This window comes from Bos javanicus, chromosome 5 (assembly GCF_032452875.1).
Source record: "Bos javanicus breed banteng chromosome 5, ARS-OSU_banteng_1.0, whole genome shotgun sequence".
Lineage (NCBI taxonomy): Eukaryota > Metazoa > Chordata > Mammalia > Artiodactyla > Bovidae > Bos > Bos javanicus.
This window is the reverse complement of record NC_083872.1, coordinates 684,930-707,992: the sequence shown is the minus strand read 5'-3', so window position 1 is coordinate 707,992 and position 23,063 is coordinate 684,930. Positions and strand designations below refer to the sequence as shown.

The following is a 23,063-nucleotide window of genomic DNA, read 5'->3' as shown; positions in this document are numbered from 1 at the left end:
TCAAATTTCTGTCTCCTTTATTAGCACAGCTAATTATGACTTTTACTTAGGGTGCATTAAGTCAAATAAACAACTTGGAAGTTCACCAAATTAAAAACAAGGATCATTTGTATCAGAAATCTGAAACCCAGTGGAGAAAAGATAATAGAACTAACTTTGGTCAAGTAATTCTCTATGCTGTTATTCAAAGGGTGTGGAATTGAGGTAGAAGAACCTATGTTTGCTCTTGGGGTAAGATTTCCATTGAGCACTAAAGGATTATTGAAATTTCCAACACAAGGGGGCTCCAGGACTGGCCTCATGCTAAGATTGCCGAGTAAAGATTTGTTCTGCTCTTTCTCCACCTCAGGTTTGGTGTTGATCACTGCCAGCCTCTCATGAGTCCTGGGGAAGATGGAAAAGACCAATTTAATGATTTGCATTTTTAAAGTTGCCATATAGTAAATGGAATTCCCAATAAACTCTTTGAACACTGAAAACACACAGCAGACCTCCTGTAAACAATGATAGTTGTAATCTTGTTCTAAAGAAGTACACATGTGTCTAGGGCTCTTCAAGTAACAAGTCACAGAAAAGAAAGGGCATCAGATAGAAAGGAAGGTGGCCTCACAGTGACACCTACTGCCCTCTGGGACACACCTGCCTCCATGAAACAGTTCAGGGATGAAGAAACACCCCATCCCACAAAGCCACGTTCAAGCATTTGCTTTCACCACCCTTGTATACACGTTTCACTCATGACCTCGGACAAATTAAGCTTTTGGCTCTGAGGAATCATCTAGAGTCACAATCTAAAGGGGAGGACAACAAAGTCAATGGGTGATTGAAAAGAGCTAAAACAGCCCCAGGAACAATTACAAGTATCCCCTGCTTTTCCAAGGTTCACTTTATGTTACTTCCCTTCTAGGAAAGGGCTACATCAGCATCTGTTTTTGATAATAAAAAAAAAAAATTTTTTTTGAAGAGACTTTTTGATTTCATATAAAAGGTTTCAGCATATGTTTTACAGTGAGAGGCATCACACTCCCCAAGCAGGGAGACTGGCCCCACTGAGCTCCTTCCCTGGAAGCCACACCACATCTCAGTGTCAAGTCACCACAACCCTGAACCCTATATGGGAGCACCTGTGCTTCACTTGTGCATATTCATTTTAGGCTTCAAGTAGCAGAATGTGCCCTCGGGTACCTGCTTCTTTGCCGTATGCTGTTTTGGCTTATGAAAGGCTTCCTAGGAATGCTCTGCTTTCAGACAGTGGGGAAATCTGGACTAGGCACTGGAGGTGCCATCTGCCCTTTCCATACTCCATACCCCCACCCTCAGTCAGGTCACCATACTATTTCTAGCCACTCTGTGAATTATCCTGTCTTTCACTCTTGTGTTATTTGCCCCCAATTTCACAAGCATGACTTTATGCAGTATGCTGCTGCTGCTAAGTCACTTCAGTCATTTCTGACTCTGTATGGTAAAACTTAAAAGGACACAATATTAATAGTTTCTCTTGGGCCACCCTCTAGCAGTGACCATCTAGTTAGCTTTCACTTCCTATTAATCTCATGAACTGCGCTCTATAAAAATTAGGCTTTGGAAACAAATTAATGAACTAAATTTACTTCCTGTGATTCTGTGTTTTGACTTACTTGTCTAGTTGACCTTCAAATGACTTTCTAAATTGTAGTTCTACTAGGTAGAGTTGCTTATATTTTTCCAACTCTGCTCTATGAAAATATTCTTGCAAAAGTTTCCACCTTGGAGAGTTCAGATTCCAAGTCCTTAATTCTGAGTTCCATCTGACTTCTTATGGAAGCATTATTCTTCTCTTGTAACTGCTCTAAGTTCTCCCGAGAGCTGCTTGTATCTAAAGCAAATTTTAAAAGATAACATATTAAAAATAATCATTACTCTGGAAAATGATATTTGCTCCCTTTAGTTTTAAGTCAGTGATTCAGAAAGCAATTTTAAAGGTTAAAAAGAAAAAGAGCAGAAGTTTAAAATAATTATCATCAATGTGAAGTGAATTAAATGTGAATTATAAAATTAAAGTGGAATTATTGTTATAATGGTGCTTATATAATTTGTTAATTCAAAGAACAAGAGGATCAACTTAAAGTTTTAAAAATTGAACAAGACAACTTAAAAATAATTCAAGAGGATGGTACCAGTTCTAAACTACAATATTTTCTTTTCCTTCTAGTAGTCTTGTTTTATACCAATTGGTCTTATAAATGAAAGGATTCTCTAGTGAGAATCATTCTGATAGGTCAATTTGGTGATAACTGTGATGGAAGCAGAAATATTTAAAGGGAGAAACAAGTGTCCCCTTCCTTCCAGAAAACTACCAAACCAACTGCTCTAAGGGAAGTAGAGGAAACACATAAGCTGTATAGATCCAAAATGTAATTTACAATGAGGTGAATTGAAGCACATGACAGATGAACAAATTAACCTGCAAACATAGGTTGACTTCCTTTAATTTCTCTACAAGATCCTGTCTCGCCCTTTCTTCGATCTCCTGTTTATACTGCTCTACTTGACTGTGTTCTATCATATTCATTTCTATATGACTTCTGAGGTTCACTACTTCTTGCTCCAACTTCTTTTTATTCTTCTCTACTTTTTCACATTTCTTTTACATTCCTTTCATAGATAATAACTCCTCTCAAAGAACTTGATTTTTTGCATCCAGATGCAGACATTTTGAACATGCAGTTTCCAGCTCTGCTGTAAGATCATCAATCTGCAAGAATAAAACAATATTGTTTGGTAATGAGGCAAGTGGATTGAGCACAGCCTAACTCAAACCCAGTACCAAATAGATATGATGGTATCTGTATTGTAGAATGTAGGACCAGGGATTATTCAGAGAATCAAGAAAGAAGTTAAAATCACCAAGAGTCACAAAATATATTCTTCACTGTCATCATCTTTGTCACACAACATTTGCACTTGATTTTACACTCATTTCTATTTTTTCTCCATAAAATGACTTCAAGTCACCTCTTAGTAGAATGTCTCTTACTCCTTCCCCCCATCTTAATGCCCCATGTTTTAAAGACATTTGAGGGATACTGTATTGAGTTATCTAGGATTGAGTTAATAAATGCTTCCCAAAAGAAGATTGTGAAAGTAAGACTCTCAATAATAAATCTTATAAATATGGATTCTAATCCCATAAGTCTTTTTCTGAACTATGAATACTTTTTGCTAACTTGAACTGTATTCCAAAGAAAAAAAAATTTTTAAAGGTTAAAGAAATCCCATCTCCTAATAGCTTAATGAGATGATCCATACATTTTTCTGAACAACAACAACAACATCAAATGCCTCATTCTTGTAACCATTTGTTACTTTTCACAGAACGGAACATACCAAACAAAACAACAAACAAAATTTGCCAGAATTTCAGTGACACCGAGTTGCAAAGAACTTTCCTTTAGACAGAATGATTACTCAGTAAGTCAAGGTGAGTGGAGGTGGGGGTATTGAAACTGTCTACAAATTCTTTGACACTTTTCTCTGAAATGTCCTCCCATTAAATATGTGCTGGCCTCAGTAACTGATTTCTATTGGACAGAGTCTGGGGAAAATGACTTTTGCTCTGTGGGAAAGCCCACCGTTAGCATCAGTCACTATGCTGCAAAGAAGCCCAGACCACATACTGAGCACCTTGTCAGTGCCCCCACTGACTGCCCCCAAATAATGCCCCATCCAAAAGCCAGCTCCAACTGCCAGACATGTGCATGAACTAATCTTCAGATGACTCTGGTCCCCACCTTCACAACATACCAGCTGATGCCGACTGGAAAAGAAATGTGCTGGCCTCACTCACTGAGCCTTGCCCCAACACAAATTGTTGAACAAAGTAAATGCTGTTTTGAGCACTAGGCTTTGACGTGCTTTATTATAAAATTTGCTGGCAATAAATACCTGGCACAGATACTGATATTAAAAATGCCATTAAAAAAGAACTAAATGATGTGAGAATGTCTTTCAACCTGGAGGTAGGTGAGATCTGAATGGATGCAGAGAAAGAAATGAAAATCCAAAGGGCTTCATGATGTTGGAAACTGAATCCTGATGGCCCTTAAAGAGGCTGCTGGGGACAGCTTCTAGGCAAGAGAAGAAAACGACACTGAAACACAGGGGAAAGGAGACTTTTGCTATGAACCAGCTGAAAGTAACATCAATGAGAAGGATAAGCTATCTAAAAAAGGAGGGGGGGTGGCTGTTAAATATAAAGGAACCAGGCTGAATTATATTTGGGTTCAATATCTGTTACGTCCTTTACAGCATCTCCACATGTCCAGTGGTCACATGATGCTAAAAGAGAGAAACAGCTTCTGGGCTAAGATCAAATCTAGAGTGCTGTCAGGAAAACATGGTCTAAAGGTGAAACCTGTAGACTGTAAAACCCTTCATTAAGACCCTGTAAATACTTAAGGTGGTGCCTCAAATCCCTTTAAAGATCTTAAGGGCATAAGAATTTTAAAGGCATCATCCTACAAAGCTTCACGAGAAGCCCAAGCTGCAGAGCTTCTCTCAAAAAAGATTTGTGAGGGTAGCTTCTCCAATGACGTGAACCCCAATCCAATTCACAGGACACTTAAAGCTTTAAAGAGAACCTTGGCAGCAAAAAAACAAAAAACAAACAAAAAAAACAGTGCTTGGCCTAACAGAGACCAAGACATACAAATGAGAATAGGCCTTTGGGATTTTCTTAGAAGTTCAATAAAGAGGAAGCTGGCTTAAGAAACATGACTCAGCTACAGACAGAGGTCATTTCTTAGGAAAAGGACAGCACACAGAGCCCAGAGGGTATAAAAAAGGAGAAGCACTCCTATGGGCAGGACCAAGTCCTCATCAAAGGGCTGGCAGCACCAAACTGGACCTCAGAGCTGCTATGGACTATAGTGCCTCCCACTTCCCATTTCTGAATGGGAGAGTCTAGTCATTCAGCAGAATGGTGGGGGTGTGGATGGCAGATAACTTTTCCCTTTAGTTCTCAAGTCTTAGTACTGAGAGGGTTGTGCTCACAGGGTCACACTCTAGAAATCACACCCAGAAACCTCATCTGCATGTGCCACCTATACCTGATGAAGACGGTAAGATCTCTACTTGAGCCTGGGCCTGACACTGTTAACAACTGAGACTTGTGAGGGAACGGGTAGGGAAAAGGGTATTTTTCATTGGAAGGGGTATAAAAATTGTGGCCAGTGAGTAACTGTGCTAGTTTTTAAATGTACCCATTAGTTTTAAAAACTTTATTCTGTAAAAAAACGGTAGAATGTAGGCCAAGTATAAGTGACTTACTCCTATTGAACAGAAGATGATGAAAGTGATGCTGTGTGAACTGCAAAGCGAGGTTAGACAAGGCAGCAGAGCTTCTGCCTGGCTCTCAACCTGGGAACCAGGCTCCATGTTGTGAGGAAGCCCAGGCTGCAAAGAGAGCCTAGGTGTTCAGGGTAGATGTTTCACTTGTCTGCCTTCACCAAAGTCCAGCCGACCACAGATACCAACTATCAGACATGGGAATGAACACACTTTCACCCAATTCTAGTCCCCAGCCCTCGAGCTGCCCCACCTGAAGCTGAGGGGACGAGAAGCCAGCCGTCCTGGCTACCTTTTCCTAAGTGTAGATTTTGAACAAAACCAATGTTGTTTATTGGAGCCACTAAACTTAAAGCTGATTAGGAAAAAAACAGAAAAATGGATTTTTGAAAAAGAGAAAATAAACAAACATAACTTAAATTCAGGTAGAAACTGGTCTCCTATAAACTGGAATATAATAAAAGGTGAGATTTTTAATGACAATGTTGATAAGAAGCATATAACTAGAAGGAAGACTTAAGAACTATTCATGAAGAAGTTTGTTCAGGGTTCCCTTAAATGACAATTTCTTACAAATAGGCAGTTGTGACTCCTTAGAATTTCTGCTCAAGTTTGAATGCAATGAAGACTAGTAAGCAATGAGACATATGATTTGAACTATAAGAAATAACTAGAAATAGTTTAATTACCAAAATCAGACTTTTGATCTCATCTCATCTAAAAGAGATGGGTAGCTTTGAGTAGTTACTAATGTAGAACTCAATTTCATTGTCCTCTCCTCAGAGAGAGAAATAAAACACCACAAGATGCCACTTCATACTTGCTAGGAAGGCTATATTCACAGAGACAGGTAATGACTAGTGTTGACAGGAATGTATAGAAATGGGAACATTTTACATACTTTGGATAAAAATATAAAATGATGCAGCCATGCTGGAAAACAGTATGGAAGGTCCTCAAAAGGTAAAACAGAATTGCTGTATAATACAGCAAATCTATTCATAACTGTATTCCCAAAAGAAATGAAAAAAATATGTCCACATCAAAACTTAGACATAAATGTTCACAGCAACATTACTGACATTGGCCAAAAAGTAGAAACAACCCCAAAGGCCCATCAGATGATGAACAGATAAATAAATGTGGTACGTCCATACAATAAAATCAAGAAAATACTGATACATGTTAGATGTACCTTGAAAATATTATGCTAAATGAAAGAAGGCAGTCACAAAGGATCCCATATTGTGTGATTCCACTGACACAAAATATCCAGAAAAGGGACATCTACACAGTCAGGGAGTGGAGTCATGGTTCCCTCAGGCTGGGAAGATCAGAAAAAGAAAACCGGCACAGGGTGATTTCTTTGGAAGGTGATGAAAATATTCTAATGTGGTAATGCCTGTATAATTATTTAAATACAATAAAGTTACTGCAGTGTACCGTTTAAATGAATGAACTGCATGCTATGTTCATTAGATTTCAACAAACCTGTCACCAAAAACAACAGATACTTTGGGGTCATTAATGCTGTGCTGCTCAGCTTCAGATCACCAGCCAGGGTTCAAGACAGAGAGAGTCAAGAGTGTGCCCTTTTTATCTCGAAATGATATAGGGAAAAGCTGTCATTTTTACTGGTGTCTAACCTAAAAAATTAATAGACAAATTTGTTTCACTGCTCAAAGCATGGAATGATTTATATTTCCTCAAATTAAGTGATTTTGGGGTTCTAAAACTGATTAAAAATTGCCTTATGTTTTAGCATATTAATTTGAATATCCATTTCAGCTTGACTGGTTTTTAAATCTCCGTGGAAACTAAGCTCTCCATTTTCGTATTCATTTAACTTCCTTCTTGTCATTTTTAAGAGTTTCTTAAATCTGTAGAAATGTATAGAATGAGTAAGTTCTTTAAGAGCAGATATTTAATAATTAAACAGATATATGTTCTATCAGATAAACAAATCTATAAATTATAATCCTTTCTCATTGTTCAAATTTAGTATTCCTTGAAAGCATAATAACTAAATTATAATCTTAGATAAATATTATGAAGAAAAATTTTATCACATTTAAATATACTGTGTGTGATATATGCAATATATGAGTTCTTACAAATAACATCAATTTTTAGCATGCTAGTGTGAAATATTAATTTATTAAATATTAGTTATAAACGAGAGATCAGTATTCAAGCTAAAGATGAAGATATATTATATATGAATGTTTTTTTGAAAAGACACAAGACACGTTTGTTCCTACTGACCACAGCCTCTACAAAAAGAAAAGGAAGTAGATACAAAAAACCAACAAGATTCTTACTCAAAATTGAAAAAAAAAGAAAAAGAAAAATCTTTGGAGCCTGAGTTAAGCGGGAAATAACCCAGGCTGACAGTTTTAGAAGAAAGGAAATCAGAAGAGACAGAGAGGGTACCAGTCTCTTCAAGACTGTTTTAACAGTAGAAATCTTGCCCAGCACATTGTTAACAAAATGCAAAGCAATGTAGAGAAAATTAAAAGAGAAAAATATTAATGAGAATCAGAGAAGAATCCTTTGTATAATCATCCCTTGGCATCCACAGAGGACTGGTTCAAAAATCCCCCAACACTCCATGGATACAAAATCCACTGATGCTCAAGTTTCCCTAAGCACATCTTCCCTGTACTTTCAGACATCCCTAGATTACTTACATTATCTAATACAATGTAAATGCTTTGTAAATAGTTATAAATACAGTGTAAACACTATGGAAATAGTTGCCAGCTTGAGACCAATCCAAGTTTTCCTTTTTGGAACTTTCTCAAATTTTTTTTCCCCTGAATACTTTTGATCTTGGGTTGGCTGAATCTGTAGATGATGAGGGTTAACTGCACTCAGCAAAAAAACAGAAGCAGGTTTTTATCTTACTGATCAAAACATGGTCACTAATTTTATTATTCTTTAAGTTACACATAGATTTTCATATGTACATTTTATAACTAAAATTTTGGGGCCAAAAGAAAATATAAGCCAAATCAGGATACATTTTAATGTTGTTCAACAATAACACAGGTAGGTTTTTAGATAATAAATTCCTTGAATGATGAAGGGAAGGAACACAATTAAAAGAAGGCAGGACTACCAAAAAGAACAAAGATACTTTGCAGAAGTAAAAATTCAGCATAGATGATGAGGAAGAGAGTGACGTTACTATATGCAGAGGCACGGTTGTTACTGTTTTAGAAATCATTGTAGATAAGTATAACACTGCTGCACTCAAAAACATTTCAGATTGTGCTGACTTTCCACAGTCAACTTTGAAATGGGATAATGTGTTTAATTATGAAAATACACATAAAAATGAATTTGTGTCTAAGGTTTTAAATAAAATAAAATTATACTTTTATTAATAGTTGAGATTATCAGAAATATTAAAATCTTACCCAATAATCTCTTTTTCAAACTCATTGTTTTTCTTCTTTTCTTGGTCCAAGCTATTTTCCAGAGATTGTTTTAATTCAATGTATTTCTTTAATTGTTCCTTTTCATCCTCAGACTTAGAAAAAAACAATTTAAGAAAATTATTTTTAAATACCTAGAGAGACTTATTCTTTCTTAAAAATATTATTTCTCATGAGTTCACAGGTTAATATGAATTTATAGTAAACACAGTTTTTAAACCTGATTGATGCCAATTACAGATTTAAAAATTGATGACTTTTCCTAAAACAACTTAAAATGATTTTTCATTTCATCATTTTCCTGGAATTTAAATTACCAACATTTATTTGTTAAAAATAGAGACTTTTACACATAAAATACTAAATGTTAATGAAAGTTTTTTTAAACACTGCCTATATTTACATTTTACTTTCTAGAGATGCTCTAAAAGCATTTTCATCAATGGTTCAAGATATTCCAGGTTTTGGTAAGTCACACCTTACTGAAGTAATCTTTGAAAAATTCCCATGCAACCCCCATCTCTTAAAAAAAATGCAACAAATGAAAAATACAGTCGTACAGAAAAATGGTTCTATACAGACATAGTATTCATTCTTAATGAAGAGAACAAACTACAATATTTAAAATGATTCATTCTCAGAAATCTCACAGAAAGATCTAGATTACAAAAGAAACTTAAAATTCTCAAATCATTACTGAAATTTCTGGACTCAAATAGATGTTTGTGTACCAATGTTCAAAGCAGCATTATTAACAATAGTCAGAAGGTGGAATTTCATTGACAGATGAATGAATAAACAAAATGTGGTCTATATAAAATATTGCTTTTGGACTGTCACAATTTTTAAAATTAAAATCTTACTATAAAAATCATTAATTTTATGAATTCAGTCGATTCCTTCTATAGAGGAATCACAGTACTAGTAGCAAGCAGTATCAATAAAAATACAGTAAGCTAATCAATGAGACTTTTCATATTGTCCAAAATATTCTTATATATTACTAGTAAAAAAAATTAAAATCCTTTCTCAGTATGACAGAAATTAAGAGGTTGACTTACCAATCTTGTACATAACAGGTTTTTCTGAAGCTGTTCAATTTTGCCCACTTGCTTTTTGACTGTAGTCTGTAACTTGACATTTTCAATTTCAAGCCTAAAATGCAGATTTTAAATAATTATTCTCACACATGGTTTTTTTTTTTTTAAGGTTTTTTTTTTTTTTTTTGATGTAGACCATTTTTAAAGTCTTTATTGAATTGACTGCAATATTGCTTCTGTTTTATGATTTTGTTTTGTTTTTTGGCTATGAGGCACCTGGGGCCCCAGCTCCCCAACCAGGGATCAAACCCACACCCTCTGCCTTGGAAGGCATAGTTTTAACCCTTGGACTGTCACAGCATTCCTTCACACATAGATTTTTAAAATATCACACTGTTTTTGAACAAACATCTTCAGGTTCAATTACACAGGTTCTTAGAATTTTGAAAAGTGATTTGGCCACTGCATTGTTTTTCTATTTGTGACTAATCACCTTCCCTGGTGGCTCAGATGGTAAAGAATCTGCTGACAATGCAGGAGACCCGTGTTCAAACCCTGAGTCAGGAAGATCCCCTGGAGAAGGGAATGGCAACCCACTCCAGGATTCTTGCCTGGAGAATTCCATGGACAAAGGAGCCTGGACGACTAGAGTCCATGGAGTTGCAAGGAGTCAGACATAACTGAGTGATTAAAATTTTCACTTTTCAGTTGTGGATAATGTGCAAAATATGGAAATAATGGGGGAAAATTATGCATCTCAAAATAGCTCAAAGCTGAAATGTTACACAGCTTCATGATAATGTGCTTATTATCACTATTGATCTATTCTTATATTATACTGTTTATCTGCTTTATATTTATTTTCTACCTTAAATTTTATATTTATTTTCTGCTTTAAATCATACTTTTGGATGTGATCCTGTGTTTTCTCAGCACATTTCACAGCCTCTGTAAGTTGATCTTGTGCTTCTTGCAACTAAAAAAAAAAAAAAAAAGAAAAAACAACTGTTTTAACTACTACCTAGTAAATCCGCCATCATTGGTGTTTTTCTCTTTTGTCTGCATATTGTCAACAGCTGCTTTCCCACCATACAGCAGAGATGAGTTGTTACAGCAGACACCTTACAGTCCACAAAGTGAAAATACGTCCTGTCTGCCCTCTGCAGGTTACTGACCTCTCCACTAGCACTCAAACACAACATCATCCATGCTTTAAATCAGATTTTCTCAAATAAACACACAAATTTATAAACTAGTCAAATGGGGGAAGACAGAAGACTACCTTATGGTAAAGAATTTTTTTTTTTAATCCAGGCTCCACATCGGCTATCACTTTAAATATCCACATATGTAAATAACCACAGATCTTCCAATGGTTATGAGAGCTAACACTGCTGTTGGTGACAACCAGATGCTTCAGGAACTAGTGTGAGAGGCAGTAGCTACACAGGAGCCAGAATGAGTGGGCCTGTGTGACAGTTCCATCAGTTCTGATCTGTGTGTCCTGGAGCAAATCACTTAACCTTCTGGTATTTCAGTTTCTCCATCCATAAAATGGACATAATGGTAGCATCAACCTCAGTGGGATGTTTGAAAGATTATATTGCGGACTTTACATAATGTGCTTTAGAGAAAGAAATGGCTCCAGTATTGCCAGAAGGAAACCCGCTCCAGTATTCTTGCCTGGAGAATCCCATGGACAGAGGAGCCTGGTGTGCTACTGTTCATGAGGCCACAAAGAATTAGACATGACTGACTAACCACATACATAAACTATTTAGAAGAGGAAGTGATCTAAAGTGAGGCCTGATCCCCCTGCCGTGACTCCAGAGCACTCCCGCGCTCACCCTCACAACTTGAATGGAGACTTGACTTTCCTGAGGCAACACGAGAGGCTCCCTGAGTTCCCTGTGGTACCTAGAGAGGAATCCCAAGCCTCCCGCCGGAATTCGAGACAAATCATGAGATTCCCCCGTCAACTCGACATGAGGCTGTTTTCTCCTGCAGCTCCTAGAAAGCATTCCCACGTTCCCTCTCAAAACTCGAGAGGAGGCTTGACTCCCTTCATGCAACTCAAGGGGGCCCAGAGATCCCCGTCACAACTCGAGATGAAAGCCGAGTTTCCCGCCACAGCTCGACAAAAGCCCCGTGTGTTCTACATCATCTGGAGATGAGGGCCCATTCCTGCTTCAACTCAAGAGGAATCCCAACTTCCACTCGCACCACAAGAGGAGGTCTGTGTCACCGATTGAATCTCAAGTGGAACCCAGCAGATCCTGCTGCAAGGAAAAAGGAAGCCAAGTTCCCCCTCTGCTCCAGATAAGTCCTGATTCCCCTGCACTGGCTCCAATGGATCACTGAGTATCCCCTCACAAAAGGATGGGAGGCCTGTCACCCCTGCCTATCCTCTTGAAAAAGCCCCAAATCCCTGCCTGAACTCGACCAGAGGCCTGAAACCCCTTTGATAACATGAGAGGAATGCAGAGTTCCATGCCTCAACAACAGACGAGCACTGATTTCCTAGTTGAACCTTGACAGGAAGCCCGAGATCCCGGTCACAGCCAGAGAGGAACAATGAGTTTCCCGACTGAACTCTAGACACGGCCCTATTCGCCAGCAGCAACTCGAGAGGAATACAGATGTGCCCTTTGCAACTTGAAAAGAGACCTGACTTCTCTGAGGCAACACGAGTGGGTCCCTGAAGTCCCCATCACAACTTGAGAGGATCCCCAAGCTTCCCGCCACAACTTAAGAACAACCATGAGGTTCTCCCCTCAACGCGAGATGAGGCCCTTTTCCAAAGCAGTGTCTGGAGAGAAACCCCGCGTTCCCTCTTGAAATGCAAAAGGCTACTTGACACCATTGAGGCAACTCAGGAAGGTCCCCGAGATACCCGTCCCCACTTGAGAGGAACAAGAGTTTCCCACCACATCTTAAGAAGAGCCCCGTTTTCCCCTCCTCATCTTGAGATGAGGGTCCATTCCCCTTCTTTGCCTGTAAAGGAGTCCCGACGTTCCCGTTGCACCTCAGGAAGAGGCCGGTCTCACCTTGAAACTCGAGAGGAACTCCAGGGGTCGTGCCACCATTTGAAAAGACCCTGATGTCCCCATCCACTCGAGATAATGCCTCATTCCCCTGCAATGACTCGATTGTTACCACGACATTCATGACATATCAACTCACGACATGAAGGGAGGACTGAGAGCCCCGTGACGCCTCTAGAAATAGCCAGAGATCCCTGCCTGCACTCGACAGGAGGCCTGACACCCCTTTACCACCTCAAGATGAAAGTGGAGTTCCATTATGCAACACGAGACTACATGTGACTCCCCAGTGGAATCTCCATAGGGACCCTGAGATCCCTGTCAAAGCTGGAGAGGAACACTGAGTTTCCCACCTCTACTAGAGATGAGGCCCTAGCCTCCTGAACCAACTCGAGTGGAATCCCTAGGGGCCCCTCACAACTCGAAAGGATTCCTGACTTCACAGAGACAACAGGAGAGGCTCCCTCAGGTTCCCGTGGCAACTCGAGGGAACCCATACTTCCTGCCGCAACTCGAGAAACACCTTGAGATTCCCCCTTCCATGCGAATTGTGGCCTGATTCCACTGCCGTGACTCCAGAGCACTCCCGTGCTCGCCCTCGCAACTCAAATGGAGACTTAACTTTCCTGAGGCAACAGGAGAGGCTCCCTGAAGTCCCCGTGGTACCTGAAGAGGAATCCCAAGCCTCCAGTCGCAACTCGCGACAAACCACCAGATTCCCCTGTCAACGCGAGATGAAGCCTTTTTCTCCTGCAGCACCTCGAGAGCAATCCCAAGTTCCCTCTCAAAACTTGAGAGGAGGCTTGACTCCCTTCATGCAAATTAAGAGGGCCCAGAGATCCCCGTCACAACTCGAGATGAAAGCCGAGTTTCCTGCCACAAGTAGAGAAGAGCCCTGTGTTTCCCACCTCATCTGGAGATGAGGGCCCATTCCCTGCTTCAACTCGAGAGGATTCCCAACATCCGCTCACACCACAAGAGGAGGCCTGTGTCACTGCTTGAATCTTGAGTGGAACCCTGCGGATCCTGCTGCAAAGAAAAAGGATGCCTAGTTCTCCCTCCGCTCCAGATAAGTCCTGATTCCCCTGCATTGGCTCCAAAGGAACACCGAGTATCCCCTCACAACAGGGTGCGAGGCCTGTCGCTCCTGCCTATCCTCTTCAAAAAGCCCAAATTCCCTGCCTGAACTCGACTGGAGGCCTGACACTCCTTTGACAACTCGAGAGGAATGCAGAGTTCTATGCCTCAACACCAGATGAGGCCTGACTCTCTAGTTGAACCTTGATAGGAGATCCCGGTCACTGCTGGAGAGGAAAACCGATTTTCCCGACTGAACTCTAGATACGGCCTTATTCGCCAGCAATGACTCGAGAGTAAACCCGACGTGCCCCTCGCAACTTGAAAAGACAACTGACTTCTCTGAGGCAACAGGAGCGGGTCCCTGAGGTCCCTGTAGCAACTCAAAAGGAACCACGAGATTCTCCCCTCAACGTGAGATGAGGCCCTTTTCCAGACCAGTGTCTCGAGAGAAACCCCACGTTCCCTCTTGAAACGTGAAAGGATACTTGACACCCTTGAGGCAACTCAGGAAGGTACCCAATATACCCATCCCCACTCGAGAGGAACACCAAGTTTCACGCCACAACTCAAGAAGAGGCCCGTTTTCCCCCTCCTCAACTCGAGATGAGGGCCGATTCCCCTGTTTCGTCGGGAAAGGAATCCCGACGTTGCCGTTGCAACTCAGGAGGAGGGAGGTCTCACCTTGAAACTCGAACGCATCCCCAGGAGTCGTGCCTCAATTCCAAAAGACCCCGATTTCCTCATCCACCCACATAAACCTGATTCCCCTGCGCGGGCTTGACTGGAACCCTGCGGATTGCCTCAAAACATGAAGGGAGGTGTGACAGTCACGTGGCACCTTGAGAAAAAGCCCCAGACCCCTGTGTCCACTCGACAGGAAGCCTGACAACTCTTTTACACCTTGAGAGGGAAGCAGAGTTCCATGTTTCCACATGAGACGAGGCCTGACTCCCCTGTTAAAACTCCATAGGAACCCCGAGGTCCATGTGAGAACTGGAGAGGAATACTGAGGTTCCAGCCTCAACTCGAGATGATGCCCTATGAGCCTGCACCGCTGGGAGAGGAGTCCCAAGAGGCCCCTCGCAACTCGAATGGAGACTTAATGTTCCTGAGGCAACATGAGTGGGTCCCTGAGGTCCCCGTCGCAACTCAAGAGGTACTCCAAGTTTCCTGCTGCAACTCGAGAAAACCCATGAGAGTCTCCCCTCAACACAAGATGTGGCCTCTTTCTGCTGCAGCATCTCGAGAGAAATCCCACCTTCCCTCTTGAGCTTCGAAAGGGTGCTTGACACTCTTCAGGCAAATCAAGAAGTTCCCCGACATACCCGTCTGCACTCAAGAGGAACACCGAGTTTCCTGCCACAACTCAAGAAGAGCCCCATTTTCCCCTCCTCATCTCGAGATGAGGGTCCATTCCCCTGCTTCATCTGCAAAGGAATCCTGACGTTCCCATCGCACCTCAGGATGAGGCTGGTCTCACCTTGAAACTCGAGAGGAACTCCAGGGGTCATGCCACCCTTCGAAAAGACCCTGATGTCCCCGTCCACTCGAGATAAGGCCTCATTCCCCTGCAACGACTCGAATGTCACCCCGAGTATCAACTCACAACACGGAGGGAGGACTGAGAGTCCCGTGGCGCCTCTAGAAATAGCCCCAGATCCCTTCCTCCACTTGACAGGAGGCCTGACACCCATTTTCCACCTCGAGAGGAAAATGGAGTTCCATGCCCCAACACGAGACAATGTCTGACTCCCTAGTCGAATCTCCATAGGGACTATGAGATCCCTGTCAGAGCTGGAGAGGAACCCTGAGTTTCCCACCGTGACTCGAGACAAACAACGAGATTCCCCAGTTAATGCGATATGAGGCCCTTTTCTTCTACAGCGCCTCGAGAACAATCCCAAGTTCCCTCTCAAAACTCAAGAGGAGGCTTAACTCCCTTCATGCAACTCAAGGGGGCCCAGAGATCCCTGTCACAACTCAAGATGAAAGCCCAGTTTCCCGCCCCAATTCAACAAGAGCCCCGTGTGTCCCACCTCATCTGGAGATGAGGGCCCATTCTCAGCTTCAACTCAAGAGGAATCCCAACTTCCCCTTGCACCACAAGAGAAGGCCTGTAACACCCATTGAATCTCAAGTGGAACCCTGCGGATCCTGCTGCAAGGAAAAAGGATGCCGAGTCCCCCCTCTGCTCCAGATAAGTCCTGATTCCCCTGCACTGGCTCCAATGGAACACCGAGTATCCCCTCACAACATAATGGGAGGCCTGGCGCCCCTGCCTATCTTCTTGCAAAAGCCCAAATTCCCCGCCCGAACTCGACCAGAGGCCTGACACCCCTTAGACAACTCTAGAGGACTGCACAGTTCCATGCCTCAACACAAGACGAGGCCTACCTCCCCTGTTCAAACTCCACACAAAGCCCGAGATTGATGTCAGAAATGGTGAGGAACCCTGAGGTTCCTGCCTCAAGTCGAGATGAGGCCCTATTCATCCTTGCAGCAACCTTGAATTTCCTGCCTCAATTCGAGATGAGGCCCTAGCCGCCTGCACCAACTCTAGAGGAATCCCGAGAGGCCCCTCACACCTTGAAAGCATTCCTGACTAACCAGAGACCACATGAGAGGCTCTCTCAGGTCCCCATGGCAACTCGAGGGAACCCAAACTTCCTTCTGCAACTGGAGAAACACCTTGAGATTTTCCGTTCCATGCGAATTGAGGCCTGATTCACCTGCCATTACTCCAGAGCATTCCCGCCCTCCCCCTTGCTATTAGAATGGAGACTTGACTTCCCTGAGGCAACACAAGAGGCTCCCTGAGTTCCCCATGGTACCTGGAGAGGAATCTGAAGCCTCCCACAGCAACTCGAGAAAAACCACGAGATTCCCCTGTCAACGCGAGATGAGGCCGTTTTCTCTTTGATAGGAAGCCCGAGATCCTGGTCCCCGCTGGAGAGGAACACTGAGTTTCCCAACTGAACTCTAGACACAGCCCTATTCACCGGCAATGACTCGAGAGGAATCCTGACGTGCCCCTCACAACTGGAAGACAACTGACTTCTCTGAGGCAACACGAGTGGGTCCCTGAGGTCCCCGTCACAACTCAAGAGGAACCACAAGCTTCTCTCCGCTACTCGAGAACAACCACGAGATTCTCCCCTCAACGTGAGATGAGGCCCTTTTCCAGAGCAGTGTCTCGAGAGAAACCCCACATTCCCTCTTGAAATGAGAAAGGATACTTGACACCCTTGAGACAACTCAGCAAGGTCCCTGAGATGCCCATCCCCACTGGAGAGGAACACCGAGTTTCACACCACAACTCAAGAAGAGCCCCGTTTTCACCCTCCTCAACTCGAGATGAGGATTGATTCCCCTGCTTCATCAGGAAAGGAATCCCAACATTGCCGTCGCCCCTCAGGAGGAGGCCGGTCTAACCTTGAAACTCAAGCGCATTCCCAGGAGTCGTGTGTCAATTCGAAAAGACCCCAATTTCCACATCCACTCCAGATATGCCTGATTCCCCTGCACTGACTTGACTGGAACACCGTGGATCAACTCAAAACACGAAGGGAGGTGTGACAGCCCCGTGGCACCTTGAGAAAAAGCCCCAGACCCCTGTGTCCACTTTACAGGAAGCCTGACACCTCTGTTACACCTTGAGAGGGAAGCAGAGCTCCATGTCACCACATGAGACAAGGCCTGACTTCCCTTTTGAAACTCCACAGGAACCCCGAGATCCATGTCAGAACTGGAGAGGAACCCTGAGGTTCTGACCTCAACTCGAGATGAGGCCCTATGCCCCTGCACTGATGGGAGAGGAATCCCAAGAGGCCCCTCGAAACTTGAATGGAGACTTGACTTTCCTGAGGCAACACGAGCGGGTCACTGAGGTACCTTCGCAACTCAAGAAAACCCAGGAGAGTCTCCCTTCAATGCGAGATGAGGCCCCTTTCCACTGCAGCGTCTTGAGAGAAATCCCACCTTCCCTCTTGAGCCTCGAAAGGGTACTGGACACCCTTTAGGCAACTCAAGAAGTTACCTGATATACCCGTCTCCACTTGAGAGGAACACTGAGATTCCCACCACAACTCAAGAAGAGCCCCATTTTCCCCTCCTCACCTCGAGATGAGGGCCCATTCCCCTTTTTCATCTGCAAAGGAATCCCGACTTTCCCGTCACACCTCAGGAGGAGGCCATCTCACCTTGAAACTCGAGAGGAACTCCGGTGGTCAGGCCACCGTTTGAAAAGACCCTGATGTCCCCACCACTAGAGATAAGGCCTCATTCCCCTGAAACGACTAGAATGTCACCCCAAGTATCAAGTCACAACAAGAATGGAGGATTGAGAGCCCCGTGGGGCCTCTAGAAATAGTCCCAGATCCCTACCTCAACTCGACAGGAGGTGTGACACCCCTTTTCCACCTGGAGAGGGAAGTGGAGTTCCATGCCCCAACATGAGATGACATCTGACTCCCCAGTGGGATCTCCATAGGAAACCCAAGATCCCTGTCAGAGTTTGAGAGGAACCTTGAATTTCCTGCCTCAGTTCGAGATGGGGCCCTAGTCCCCTGTACCAACTCAAGAGGAATCCCTTGAGGCACCTCACACCTTGAAAGCATTCCTGACTTCCCAGAGACCACATGAGATGTTCCCTCAGGTCCCCGTGGCAACTCAAGGGAACCCAAACTTCCTGCCACAACTCGAGAAACACCTTGAGATTCCCACTTCCACGTGAATTGAGGCCTGATTCACCTGCCATTACTCCAGAGCACTCCTGTGCTCCCCTTCACAACTCAAATGGAGACTTGACTTCCCTAAGGCAACACGAGAGGCTCCCTGAGTTCCCCGTGGTACCTGGAGAGGAGTCCCAAGCCTCCCACCGCAACTCGAGAAAAACCATGAGATTCCCCCATCAATGTGAGAAGAGGCCATTTTCTCCTGCAGCGCCTTGAGAGCAATCCCAAGTTCCCTCTTAAAATTCAAGAGGAGGGTTGACTCCCTTCATGCAACTCAAGGGGGCCCAGAGATCCCTGTCACAACTCGAGATGAAAGCCGAGTTTCCCACCACAAGTAGAGAAGAGCCCTGTGTTTCCCACCTCACCTGGAGATGAGGCCCCATTCCCTTCCTCAACTCAAGAGGAATCCCAACTTCCGCTCACACCACAAGAGAAAGCCTGTCTCACCTACTGAATCTCGAGTGGAACCCCGCAGATCCTACTTGAAGCAAAATGGGAGGCCAAGTTCCCCCTCAGCTCGAGATAAGTCCTTATTCCCCTGCACCGGATCCAATGGAACACCGAGTATCCCCTCACAAAAGGATGGGAGGCCTGTCTCCCCTGCTGATCTCTAGAAAAAGCCCAAATTCCCCGCATGAACTCGACTGGAGCCCTGACCACCCCTTTGACAACTCGAGAGGAATGCAGAGTTCCATGCCTCAACACCAGATGAGGCCTGACTCCCTAGCTGAACCTTGATAGGAAGCCCTAGATGCCTGTTGCCACCGGAGAGGAACACTGAGTTTCCCGACTGAACTCTAGACACGGCCCTATTTGCCGGCAGTGACTCGAGAGGAATCCTGACGTGCCCCTCGCACCTCGAAAAGAAACCTGACTTCTATGAGAGAACACGAGCGGGTCCCTGAGTTCCCCATTGCAACTCAAGAGGAACCCCATGTTTCCTGCTGCAACTTGAGAAAAAACACGAGATTCTCCCCTCAATGTGAGACTAGGCCCTTTTCCAGAGCAGTGTCTCGAGAGAAATCCCGCGTTCCCTCTGGAAATGTGAAAGACGTTCCCTCCTGACACCCTTGATGCAACTTAGGAAGTTCCTGGACATTCCTGTCCCCACTCAAGAGGAAAACAAAGATTCCAGGCACACCTCAATCTGAGCCCCTTTGCCACTCCACATCTCAAGATGGGGGTCAATTCCCCTGCTTTGTCTGGAAAGGAATCCCAATGTTCCCATTGCACCTCAAGTGGAGGCCGGTCTCACATTGAAACTCGACAGGAACCCTAGTGGGTCTTGCCACTATCCCAAAGACATCGATTTCTACATCCACTCCAGATAAGGCCTGATGCCCCGGCACCGATTCGAATGTAACCCTGAGTATCGAGACCCAATATGAAGTGGCACTGACACCCCGGGTGCAACCTCCAGAAAAAGCCGCAGGTTCCAAATCCAACTCGACAAGAGGCCTGACACCCCATTCACAGCTTGAGAGGCAAGCCAAGTTCCATGCCTCAACACAAGATGAGGCCTATCTCCCCTGTTCAAACTCCACACAAACCCCGAGATTGATGTCATAAATGGAGAGGAACCCTGAAGTTCCTGCCTCAACTCAAGATGAGGCCCTATTCATCACTGCAGCAACGCGAGAGGAATCCCGAGGTGCCCCTCACACCTCGAAAGATCTGACTTCCCTGAAGAGACATGAGCAGGTCCCCCATGTCCACACACAACTTGAGTGGAACCCTAAGCTTCCTGCCATTACTCCACAAAAACCACAAAATTCTCCCCTCCACGTGAGATGAGGCCCTTTTACGCTGCAGCATTTCCCAAGAAATCCCACGTTCCCTCTTGGAACTCGAAAGGGAACTTGACACCCTTTATGAGACCCCAGAAGCTTCCCGAGATACCCGTTCCCACTGGAAAGCAACACTGAGTTTCCCACCACAACTCAAGATGAGCCCCGTTTTCCCCTCCTCAACTCGAGATGAGTGTCAATTCCCCTGCTTCGTCTGGAAAGGAATGCCAACATCAACGTCGCACCTCAAGCAGAGGCCGGTCACTACTTGAAACTGGAAAGGAACCCGGTGGTCTTGCCACAGTTTGAAAGACATGGATATCCCCATCCAGTCGAGATAAGGCCTGATTCCCTTGCACCTATTCGAATAGAACCCTGAGAATCAACTCACAACATGAAGGGAGGACTGATACCCCAGTTGCAAATTTGAGAAAAGCCCCAGGTCCCCAATTCAACTCAACTGGAGGCCTGAAACCTCTTTTACAGCTCGAGAGGAAAGCAGAGATCCATGCCTCAACACAAGTCGAGACTTGACTCTGTGTTTGAAACTTCGGACACACACCCGAGATCCTCGTCAGAACAGGGAGGAAACCTGAGGTTCCCGTTTCAACTGCAGATGAGACCCTCTTCCATTGCACTGACCCCAGAGGAATCCCGAGAGGCCACTCACAACATGAAATGAATCCTGACTTCCCATAGGCATCATTGAGAAGCTCCCTGAGGTCACCTTTGCAACTCGAGGGAACACAAAGTGTCTTGCTGCAACTCGAGATAGACCTCGAGATTCACTCTTTTTTTTTTTTTTCTAATTTTATTTTATTTTTAAACTTTACATAATTGTATTAGTTTTGCCAAATATCAAAATGAATCCGCCACAGGTATACATGTGTTCCCCATCCCGAACCCTCCTCCCTCCTCCCTCCCCATACCATCCCCCTGGGTCATCCCAGTGCACCAGCCCCAAGCATCCAGCATCATGCATCGAACCTGGACTGGCAACTCGTTTCCTACATGATATTTTACATGTTTCATTGCCATTCTCCCAAATCTTCCCACCCTCTCCCTCTCCCACAGAGTCCATAAGACTGTTCTATACATCAGTGTCTCTTTTGCTGTCTCGTACACCGGATTATTGTTACCATCTTTCTAAATTCCATATATATGCGTTAGTATACTGTATTTATGTTTTTCCTTCTGGCTTACTTCACTCTGTATAATAGGCTCCAGTTTCATCCACCTCATTAGAACTGATTCAAATGTATTCTTTTTAATGGCTGAGTAATACTCCATTGTGTATATGTACCACAGCTTTCTTTATCCATTCATCTGCTGATGGACATCTAGGTTGCTTCCATGTCTTGGCTATTATAAACAGTGCTGCGATGAACATTGGGGTACACGTGTCTCTTTCCCTTCTGGTTTCCTCAGTGTGTATGCCCAGCAGTGGGGTTGCTGGATCATAAGGCAGTTCTATTTCCAGTTTTTTAAGGAATCTCCACACTGTTCTCCATAGTGGCTGTACTAGTTTGCATTCCCACCAACAGTGTAAGAGGGTTCCCTTTTCTCCACACCCTCTCCAGCATTGATTATTTGTAGACTTTTGGATCGCAGCCATTCTGACTGGTGTGAAATGGTACCTCATGGTGGTTTTGATTTGCATTTCTCTGATAATGAGTGATGTTGAGCATCTTTTCATGTGTTTGTTAGCCATCTGTATGTCTTTTTGGAGAAATGTCTATTTAGTTCTTTGGCCCATTTTTTGATTGGGACGTTTATTTTTCTGGAGTTGAGCTGTAGGAGTTGCTTGTATATTTTTGAGATTAGTTGTTTGTCGGTTGCTTCATTTGCTATTATTTTCTCCCATTCTGAAGGCTGTCTTTTCACCTTGCTAATAGTTTCCTTTGATGTGCAGAAGCTTTTAAGTTTAATTAGGTCCCATTTGTTTATTTTTGCTTTTATTTCCAATATTCTGGGAGGTGGGTCATAGAGGATCCTGCTGTGATGTATGTCGGAGAGTGTTTTGCCTATGTTCTCCTCTAGGAGTTTTATAGTTTCTGGTCTTATGTTTAGATCTTTAATCCATTTTGAGTTTATTTTTGTGTATGGTGTTAGAAAGTGGTCCAGTTTCATTCTTTTACAAGTGGTTGACCAGATTTCCCAGCACCACTTGTTAAAGAGATTGTCTTTAATCCATTGTATATTCTTGCCTCCTTTGTCGAAGATAAGGTGTCCATATGTGCGTGGATTTATCTCTGGGCTTTCTATTTTATTCCATTGATCAATATTTCTGTCTTTGTGCCAGTACCATACTGTCTTGATAACTGTGGCTTTGTAGTAGAGCCTGAAGTCAGGTAGGTTGATTCCTCCAGTTCCATTCTTCTTTCTCAAGATCGCTTTGGCTATTCGAGGTTTTTTGTATTTCCATACAAATTGTGAAATTATTTGTTCTAGCTCTGTGAAGAATACTGTTGGTAGCTTGATAGGGATTGCGTTGAATCTATAAATTGCTTTGGGTAGTATACTCATTTTCACTATATTGATTCTTCCAATCCATGAACATGGTATATTTCTCCATCTATTAGTGTCCTCTTTGATTTCTTTCACCAGTGTTTTA

At 43.4% G+C, this 23,063-nt stretch overlaps 1 long non-coding RNA gene across 2 annotated transcripts; it reads right to left on the bottom strand.

The window, feature by feature from the left end:
- LOC133247110 (uncharacterized) lies at nt 1-21,228 on the bottom strand. Of its 2 annotated transcripts, XR_009736261.1 has the most exons (6): nt 10,711-13,379; nt 9,827-9,920; nt 8,748-8,860; nt 2,444-2,734; nt 1,638-1,855; nt 1-384 (listed from the first exon to the last, which is right to left on the bottom strand). It is a non-coding gene; the product is annotated as an uncharacterized LOC133247110 (long non-coding RNA). The 2 variants fall into 2 exon arrangements; XR_009736260.1 differs by having other exon boundaries at nt 1,638-2,734; nt 10,711-21,228.
- Between the last annotated feature and the right edge of the window lie 1,835 nt (nt 21,229-23,063).